General features: G+C 41.7%; 1 long non-coding RNA gene across 2 annotated transcripts; it reads left to right on the top strand.

The window, feature by feature from the left end:
• The first annotated feature begins 2372 nt into the window (after nt 1-2372).
• LOC132083413 (uncharacterized) lies at nt 2373-6711 on the top strand. 2 transcript variants are annotated; one of them, XR_009419935.1, is made up of 7 exons: nt 2373-2581; nt 3276-3340; nt 3959-4022; nt 4712-4787; nt 4904-5213; nt 5553-5670; nt 6265-6711. It is a non-coding gene; the product is annotated as an uncharacterized LOC132083413 (long non-coding RNA). The 2 variants fall into 2 exon arrangements; XR_009419934.1 differs by lacking the exon at nt 2373-2581 and having other exon boundaries at nt 2949-3340.
• Nucleotides 6712-9852: the final 3141 nt, after the last annotated feature.

Below are 9852 nucleotides of genomic sequence, written 5' to 3'. Positions count from 1 at the left end.
TAATTTAAATAAATATGAGTAAAAGAAATATACAATACAGAAAATATCTATTATTCTATTAGAAGGTATTCTCTCTAATATATATAATATCTATGAATATGAAAATAAGTAAAAACATCCATATGAATATCATTATAATTTTGAAAAATAAATTTACTTCCTGCATTTTAAATCTGGTTCAAATAAAGGGGTGTCCTTGGTTTTTATTTGGTTAGAGGCAGGAGTTTTATTTTAAATAATATAAGTAATATAGAAATGTGGATCTTAAGATAGAAATATATAATAAATATATAAAGAGAAATTGCTAAAGCATGAATATAAATTTATATATAAATATATGTAAGTAATATGAAGAGTTGTAGTACAGAATATAAATAACATTATACGGGAATATAAATATAAAAATATGTAAATATAGTTTAAAAGAAAGGGAATGTTTTGGCTTTTATTTAAGTAGAGGCAGGGGTTTTATTTTGAATATTATAAGTGTTAGAGAAGTAAAAATCTTGACGCAGAAATATTTAATCAATGTATAAAAATATGTATAAAAATATATAAATAACTACTCGCATCAGATGTAGTATAGAATGTAAATTTATTTATAACTTGACATTGGTAAAGATAAATGTATAAGTAAGCAATAGACATTAATATACATTATTATAAATAGAAATACGAATATAAAAATCAGACATAAGGATAAAACCTATTTAAATATTTTTTAAAAGAAAGGGTTGGGGTCTTTTTTATTATTGGGTTAGAGGCAGGGTTTTTATTTTAAATAATATGAATGTAGATATTATTGTTATATATTTCTAAATGTTGAGATATAAAATCAAGATATAAATATATATATAAACACAAAATATAAGTAAATATAAATAATAGGAAGAGATGTAATGGAGAATACGAATAAGAGTATACATTAGTATACATTTTAAATGTAAAAGTGAATATGAACCTGGAAAATAGAATTTTAAAAAATATTTAAATACAGTTGAGAAGACTGAGGTTCTTTTTGGCTTTAATGTGGGTAGAGGCAGGGGCTTTATTTTAAATGATGTAAATGTTACAGATGTAAAAATCCTAACACAGAAAGATATAATAAATATATAAAGATATGAATAAAAGTATATAAAAATATAAGTAATAGGAACACATGTAACATAGAATATAAATTTATAAAAAATCGCTAAATATGAATACAAAATCGATCATACATCAGTAAACATTTTAAATATAAATTTGAGAAATATTTTTTTAAAAAATTTAAATACAGTTGAAATGAAAGAGGGTTTTATTTGCCATGTATGGGGTAGAGGCAGGGGTTTTATTTTGAGTACTGTGAGTGTTACAGAAGTAAAAATCCTAACAGAAATATATACTTACTATGTAAAAATATGTATAAAAATATAAAAATAAATTTAAGTTTTAGGGATATATGCAATATGGAATAGAAATGTATTCATAAAAACAAATGTATAAATGGACAGTGTACATCAATATACATTATTAAATAGAAATGTGAATATTAATATGAAAAAAATATTTTTAAAATATTTAATTTTTTTTGTTTAAAGACATTGTTGGGGTTTTGTTTTGTTTTATCCTATTAGATTAGAGGCAGAAGTTTTTTTTCCCTCTTCCCGGTTGTTTTGGGGCATTTATTTCAGAGCAGTTTTCGGCGGGGATCGCCCCTGTTCTTTTTTGCCGCCTTCGCTGCCCGCAGCCCCGAGGCGCGCTGCGCCCCCGGCTGGGGCGGGCGGCAGTGCTGCCGCCTTGTGGGCAGAGCGCGGTACTGCAGCCCTGCACCGAGAGGCCGCCATCTTGGGAGTGGCGCGTCGCGGATGTCGCGGACTTTTAATTGACCTTCTCAACAGGGCGGCGAAAAGGGCGGGGAAGTGGAGGACCGGGGTGGGTGTCAGTGGACTGCCTGCATGGAATACCGACCCCGGCGCGGCCCCGGTGGTATTTTCTGTGGCGTTTCAAGTGTACCCGACACATGCTGTGGTCTCAGCGGCGCCGCGGGCGGGCGTATTTCGGCGGGTTTGTGACAGGCATCTGGGTAAACGCCTCGCTGTGCCGGGGTCCTCTGACGGCCGCCTTCCCGCCCTGAGGGAGCCGAGCCGGGCCGAATAATTCCGAAGAGCCGAAGAGCCGAGTGTGGGCGAAAACAGCCGAGTTGAGACGAAGAGCCGAGTGTGGCCGAAAACAGCCGACTTGAGCCGAAGAGCCGATGTGGCCGACAACAGCCGATTTTAACCGAAGAGCCGAGTGCATCCGAACACAGCCGACTTGAGACGAAGAGCCGATGATAGCCGAGTGTAACCGATAGCCGACTGTAGCCGACATTGGCCGCATTTAGACAAAGAGCCGAATATGACCGACTTTAGCCCAACCGGGCCGAGTTCAGCCGAAGAGCCGGAAAAGCCGAATTTAGACCTAAGCCGAACCGAAAAACGATTTTAGACCTAAGCCGAACCAAGCCTAATTTAGCCGAGTTTATTTAAACAGAACCGAACGACGCCGCAGCGCTCTGCCCGCAGAGCGCCGGTGCAGACGGCAGCGGGCGGTGTATAAAGTGAGTATGAAATATCAACTATATATAAGAAGGAATAAAAAGCTCTGTGTCATTTGCAGCAGTAGAAAATTTCAGGCTCCCAGGGAATAAATAGTTTTCTTTCAATCGTTATAGTTTTGGGGGTTTTTTTACTCCCAGGTAGCCTGAAAGTTACTACTGCTGCTTTTTATTTTAAAGCTAGAAAGGCAAACCAAGATTAGAAATACAAGAAAAAGAAAGGGAAAGGGGAAAAAAAGGAAAAAAAAAAAAAAAAAGGAAAGGAAAGAAAGCAGGAGAGCAGAAGGGAAGGGAAGGGAAAGGGGTGAAAAACAGAGTTAAAAAAAGAAAAAGAGTTGGAGAGAAAAAGAGAGGGCATCCGGGAGGAGCGGTGCTCCCTCAGGTCCTTCCTCGCCCTGGGGCGAAGGACCCGTTTGATGCCCGGGAGGGACTGCAGCTCCCGGTGGCGGGGGACGGAGCCGTGGCTGTGAGCCCGAGACTCCAACTCCCGGCAGGCCCTGCTGCCGGCGCGGCGTGTGACGCAACGGCCGACGCGGCCCGGCATTTTTCTCTAAATCGGCAGTAAACCCAGCTAAGTAAAATTAGCTTGGTTTTCTTCCTTCTTTTGTAACTGAACTGTTTTTTTTAAAAATCCTTTTTGAATATGTAGAAAAAGTGGGGATGTCCTGTAATATATCGTAGCTTTTCTTGTTTACAGGGTGCTCAGAAAGCATGCGTCCCTTAGAGTCCCACAGAAAGGTTCTCAGTGCGCTCTCTATCAAGGTATGTATTTACAAATAAGTGATCCCTTTAGATATTTGCCTGTGTACCTTTTCCTGTAATTCAGAGCTTGCGTTCTGTGGGTTTTATGATAAACCTGTAAAACATGTAAGAATGGTTTTGCAAGTCTGAATCGTTGAAGGCAGCAATAAGTGGATTTAGAGCCTGTTCTTGAGCAGACAAAGGGAAAAAGTGTGACTGTGATGCTGAACTTGTCATTTTTCATTTGACTTGTCTTGAATGATTTAGGAATAGAGAGAACTAGAAAAAGAGAGAAATAGAATTGATTATTGAGCAGTCCTCAAATGCTCACCATGATTCAGTGTAGAGCCAAAGGGAAGGGTGATGGAACAGAGCTCTGTGCTTTGGAAGGAAATAAATTTAAAGCTGACCTCCGCACAGAGTCTCACTAACTTCTGTGGTTTTAAAATACAAAATACGTTTAGGAAGTGTTGGAAGTTAGTATTTTGGGAAAGAAATGGCAGTTCCACAGAACATTCCATTGAACAGAGGCTCTGGGAACGATTCATGTTGTAGCTGCTGTCACTGCAATCAGTTGGTGGTTCAGCCTTGAAACGTGCACTTGACCTTCTATAAAGCACTGTTTTGTTTGCCTTTCAGTGCTATGAGTCTTGATAAATTGGAGAAGAGCCCAAGAGAAATTTTTCATCCCTTGATATAAAAGGTAGGAAGTGACTTTTTTTGGTTTGGTTCTTTTTCTTTATTATTTTCTGGAAATAAAAGTAATTAAGTATAGGTACTACTGGTTTGTTTCTTCCAGTAGCAGGTGATAATAATAGTAGTAGTACTAGTAAAAATAATAATAGAAATAATAATAATAGTAATGTAATACTACTTAAACTGTCTTTATCCATTGGTCTGGCCATTTCAAATCAAAACTTCTAAACACAAATCAAACCATCATCCTTGTAGAATCTTTCACAGCAGTGGGCTAAAGATCCTGGTTTTGTTGACAGGATTTATTGGTTCTGGAAGAACAAGAGGGAAGTAGAAGCCTAACTACTTCTAGCTCACAGAGCCGTCCAGTGAACCCAGCTTTGTGTTTTGGTGGGCTTGTGATGACTTTGAAATCAATTGCTCATTCCAGTAAAAAAAATTCATGTTTTTTTGAACGTGACAGCAGAAATAACTTTAGGCACCAACTGAATAATAATAGATCACCAGTTTAAGTTAAAAATTCATGCTATACTATCAAAATTTAAAGGTAAATTATTATGTATTAGTGATGGTATAAAGTGTATGTTCTAATGTGTAATGCAAAGATACATACGTACCTGAAAGTCCTTAGAGGAAACAAATTTTTATGTCTGCTATTTGATTGTTTACCATACGATATTTGGTTTTATTTCCCAGGGATCGGTGAATTTTAACTTTGGAGTCCTCTGTGCTAAGGATGCTCAGCTTACAGGTGATGAAATGTTCAGTAATGGTGAGTTTTTCGCCTTCTCTTTAATTGCTATGCTGATCTGAATAAGAAAAAAACAAAAGCAAGAGAAAAAAAAGGATGGTTTATTATTTTTTACGCTGTTACGTTTGTTTCCTCAGTATTTGCTGCAGCTCTGCTTACCCAAGCTTTGGGTTCCTTCTGTCCCACTGGGAGTTGCCCAATTTGGTAGCATCTGGTGAAATTCCCCCTGAGACCTTACAGAACTAGCTCAAACTACGTGAGAGCCATTTGCAGTTCTCTCCAGACACCTAGAGAATGGGCGACGTTTCTGAGGATCCAGCGAGCGTGCTTCTATCAAAACTCAGTCTGTGAAATTTCTGGGGAAAACCCTTCTGTGTCCTGAAGGGTTCAAACTCTGGTGAGGATCCAGTTATCAGGTGCTCACCTGGATGGTTCCAGCTCCCAAAGGTAACACTTGTACTCTTGCCCTGTAGTTTACATCTATTGTATTTTTGTTATTTTGCAAGATTTTTGTCTTTGCAAAATATTGTGCATTTCACTCTTTGGAACCTCTCAGATGGTTCTTTGGTGCAGCACCACCCCATGGGACACTTGGCTGCTGTCCTGAAGGGGTTGGTTGCTGGAATTGTAAATCCTGGAGAGTTTGTAAGTCTTCTGTCCCCAGGGAGGTATCATGCTTTGTTTACTTTTGTTCTGTTGGTTAGGTGCTGCTTCTCGTTGCAAGTATGAATTTCAAACTGCCCTGTTCTTATTTTAACTGTTTTCCTGGTTCTCTCCGTCCGGCAGGGAAAGACTCTCGTATCCTTGTCGTCGGGCTCGGTGCTGTCCAAGAAGATGCAGAGACTAAAAAAATCATAAGAAGCAAAATATGACTGTAGGGAAAAGAAGCTGGAGAGAACAGAAGGTGATATTGTTATCCTTACCCTGTATTAAAAACATCCGCTGTGCTTTGATGCTGGCAGCTGCCAGGGGCTTGTTAGCTCTTTGTAGGCAGGTGTAGGTGTTCACTTGTAGGTTTTTTCTCTGGACAAGTCAATTCAAACTTTGCTAAGCTTATATTTGCAGATTACTCCCTAGCACAGTCCAGCATGACATTTTTGAATGTTGTAAAAATACCATGTTACTTGGAAATTGCTAATGATGAGAAGCTTTAGGGGAAAATAAGATTTTAGGTTTGGAAGATGTGAGAAGAATTTTGTGGGGATGTTAGACTGAAGTAAAGCACACTTGAAGCTGGACTGGCACGCTGGCAGGTCCCCTATTAAACAGTAGTGCTGAGGTTAGCCTGGGGTTTGCCCATTGTTTTTGTAGAAATCAATGTTTCCTGGTCTTCAGAGGTAAGCTGCTTTGAAAAGCTGGAAGGTGCAGCATGCTGACAATCCCCGTGCTTCGGATTAAAAGTAGATTTCAGAAGGGTCCTAAGCTTTTGTCTTTTCCTAGAAGTCGATGTAAGCCTGTCGAGGAGTTTTTAATTCTGTGTTGCCATGTCATCCATCAGAGCCCTGTCGTACTAATCATCATACAAGTACAAAACAAAAAATCAGACCCTGTCCCGACCACTTAGAGCCCAGAACACGATTTCCTCAGGCTGCCATTTGTGTGCCATCGGTACTCACCACGGAAGCGAGCTGGGGATTGTTGCAGCTGTTGGGAACAAACCGCTTCTCGTCACACAGAAATGGAATTGGGACAACGCCTCGGCCAGCCCCTCTCTGCCATTGTCTCCTGAATCTGCAGCAGAGCAGTTCCAGTCCATTCGGGCACGTGTAATCCAGCTCCTGATGATCTGAGCACATGGAGCAGCGCTCAGCTGCTGTGGGGGGCTCAGGGAAGGCAGAGTGTGCATTGTCATCTTCCTGAACCTACAGACGAATCCAAGTGAGAAGCCACAGGGTGGAAATCAGTCGCATATATGCTAAATAAAACTTGCAGATTTTTTTAAGAATTGTTGTTGCTTGTTCTTTGTTGTGCTTCAGTGCTTAGAAAACCTCCCTTTAAAATCAGTTCAATTCATCAATTGAACCTTTGTTTGCAGACCCTCAGTGAGCAGAATTTGTTGCAGACTCAGTGCACGCTGTGCTGGCCTCCTGGGAGTGTGAGGAGCTCATGTGTGCTACTTTTTGCTTTAGGACACTCTGAGGTATTTATTCCTTTTGGGATACATGATGAGAATTCCCAAGAGAGGTAGTTATAAGGTATGACATTGGGAAAAAGCCTGTGTGGTTGGAATGTTGTTGCTGTCAAAAGTTAATTTTTTCTTAGCCAGTAGTTAGCTTTTTGCTTTATTTTTGTGGTATCAGTATTTTATTGTTTAAAAAATTCCTTCAAAATAACTTCAGTGGCTGGCCATCAGTACCTTGTTCAGATTTGCCTATTTGCTTGTAGCTAAAATGTTCACATCTTGTTTATCATTCTATTTAAGAAACTGCTGCCCAGCCAACTACTAACTGAATATCCATCTGTCTAGGACACAGGGAGAGGATTTAGGTAATGTCTTTGTTTCCAGAAAAAAGTTCCAGTGTAGTTTCTAAATAGAGGAGAAGGGGGTGAAGACTCGGGGCTCTGATGCCATTGGGGCACCCCAAGGTCCCCAGGAGAAGGAGCCCCACTGGGGTGCAGGAGCAGGTGTGTTCTCATGTAATATTGAACAAATTATAAATATAAATATGAAAATTAAAAACATGAAAATATTTTTAAAATACTTAAATAAAGCGGGTTTTCTTTATTGGTCAATAGGCAGGGTTTTGATTGTAAAAATTATAAATACAAATAATATAAAGGTAGAAATCTAAGTTTAGAAATATATAATAAATACATACAGATAAATATAAAAATTAAAATATAAGAAAAAAGTTGTAGCAGTAGATATACATAATTTAAATAATAATTTAAATCTATTTTAAAATTTTATATATATATCATTATTAATGTAATACATCCAAAGAAACGATAAATTAAAATATGAATGTATAATTATACAAAGTATAAATAAAAAACATTTCAATATCCTTTAAAAGAAGGGGTTTTTTTATTTATTTGGTTAGAGACGGGGTTTTTATTTGGAATAATGAAAGTATTATAGAAGTATAAAATTAAATATAGAAATATACAGTCAATATAGAAAGATATTTGTAAAAACACGAACGAACGACGCCTCCTTCGGCCGAATGGAACGAGCTTAGCCGAACCAAGGCGAGACCGGCCGAACCTGACGGCCTCGAGCGAACCGAGGCCAGGCTTGCGAGGCTGCCTGAACGGAGCCGAGCTCAGCCGAACCGAGCCCGCTGCTCTCGTGCGCGCTAATTAGCGCGAGTGCGGTCACTGCCCAATGAGCTCCTGTGCCACCCCGCGCTCCCGGTCGTGTCCGTGCGATGGCCGGGCCGCCCGCGGGACGCGGCAGGAGGAGAGCCCCGAGCCGGGCGAGTTTAACGTCAGGCGGCGCCGCTTGCCCGCCCTCAGGGAGCCGAGCCGAGGCGCGCCGAACGCGCAGAGAGCGGCTCCGAATTCGGCCGAAGCGAGCCGAGCCGCGCCGAGCGCACGGAGAGGCTCCGAATTCGGCCGAAGCGAGCCGAGCCGAGCGCAGAGAGCGGCTCCGAATTCGGCCGAAGCGAGCCGAGCCGCGCCGAGCGCACAGAGCGGCTCCGAGTTCGGCCGAAGCGAGCCGAGCCGCGCCGAGCGCACAGAGCGGCTCCGAGTTCGGCCGAAGCGAGCCGAGCCGCGCCGAGCGCACAGAGCGGCTCCGAGTTCGGCCGAAGCGAGCCGAGCCGCGCCGAGCGCACAGAGCGGCTCCGAGTTCGGCCGAAGCGAGCCGAGCCGCGCCGAGCGCAGAGAGCGGCTCCGAGTTCGGCCGAAGCGAGCCGAGCCGCGCCGAGCGCAGAGAGCGGCTCCGAGTTCGGCCGAAGCGAGCCGAGCCGCGCCGAGCGCAGAGAGCGGCTCCGAGTTCGGCCGAAGCGAGCCGAGCCGTGCCGAAGGGTCGAGTCCAGCCGAATGCAGATGACAATGGCCGAGTTTAGCCGATTACAGCCGAGTTTACCCGAGCAGCTGTGAGCTTTGCACGCTTGAGGTGAGCGTGCATCATTGCCGGCTTGGGATTGAGTGAAATGCACTAAGGAAACCAGCTCTGGGGAGGGAGGCAGGGAAATCCTCTCTTAACGTTTACCAATTCGTCCGTCAAACTCATCACGGCAGGACAGAGTGAAGACTGAAAGTGTAAGAAGATGTGGAGAGAAACAGAGAATCTGACAGAAGCATCGAACACACAAGTGCACGAATTTTGCTTTTTGCTTGGATGTAAACTCAGGAGTTGAAAGGATTTTGGGAAGGAGAAGGGACATTTCAGAAGGAGAAGAAGGAGAAGAAGTTGTTACAGTCCTGGGAAAAGCTTTTGTTCTAGCTAATAAAAGAAGTTAGTTTAAATTAAAAAAAAAAAAAAAGTGGTTTCTTTTTTCTTCACTATTATATTCTTTGGTGGTATATGGTGTGCTGTTTTATTTCTTGGTGTTATTAGCTCTGTGTAAATTGATTTTTGAGTCAAGCTAACTTTGCATGGGTTGTTTTGTATTTGAGGTAGGATCAATTTCAAGAGGTTTCTTTCATAGACTTCTGATAGGTATTACTGGGATTTTGGTTTTGTTTACTGTATGCATAAACATAGAGATTTGGTAGGGCCAGCTGGGCTCTGGAGTTTTGGGTGTGAATTTATTAGATGGCTTTTGTTAAACACAGAATAATTATGTAAGGTAACAGCAAATTACCCAATTACCCCATTGATCTAGCTATGTAACCTTACCACAAAGTTTTATATCTTACCAGTTTTCTGTTCTTCTGCTCCAAGTAGTTGTTGCAAAAAAGAAAGCGCTGTTACTTTTCTGAAAAGTTTTCTTCTATAACAAGCCCTTTACTGCCCTTGAATGTGAGTCAGAGGAGCCAAACAGCTGCAGCTGCTCTGAGGGCTTGGTGGGATTCGCCCCCTCCCTTTTCCTGGGTGGCATGGGAACGAGAGGCGGGCACAATCAGGGGTATATTAACCCCAGCCGTGGCTGAGGGGCTTCATTCCCTCTCTGGGATGTGCTGGGGTAAGAGCTCT

The sequence above is a fragment of the Ammospiza nelsoni genome, chromosome 23, assembly GCF_027579445.1.
Source record: "Ammospiza nelsoni isolate bAmmNel1 chromosome 23, bAmmNel1.pri, whole genome shotgun sequence".
Taxonomy (NCBI): Eukaryota; Metazoa; Chordata; class Aves; order Passeriformes; family Passerellidae; genus Ammospiza; species Ammospiza nelsoni.
This window is presented reverse-complemented; position numbering and strand designations above follow the sequence as displayed.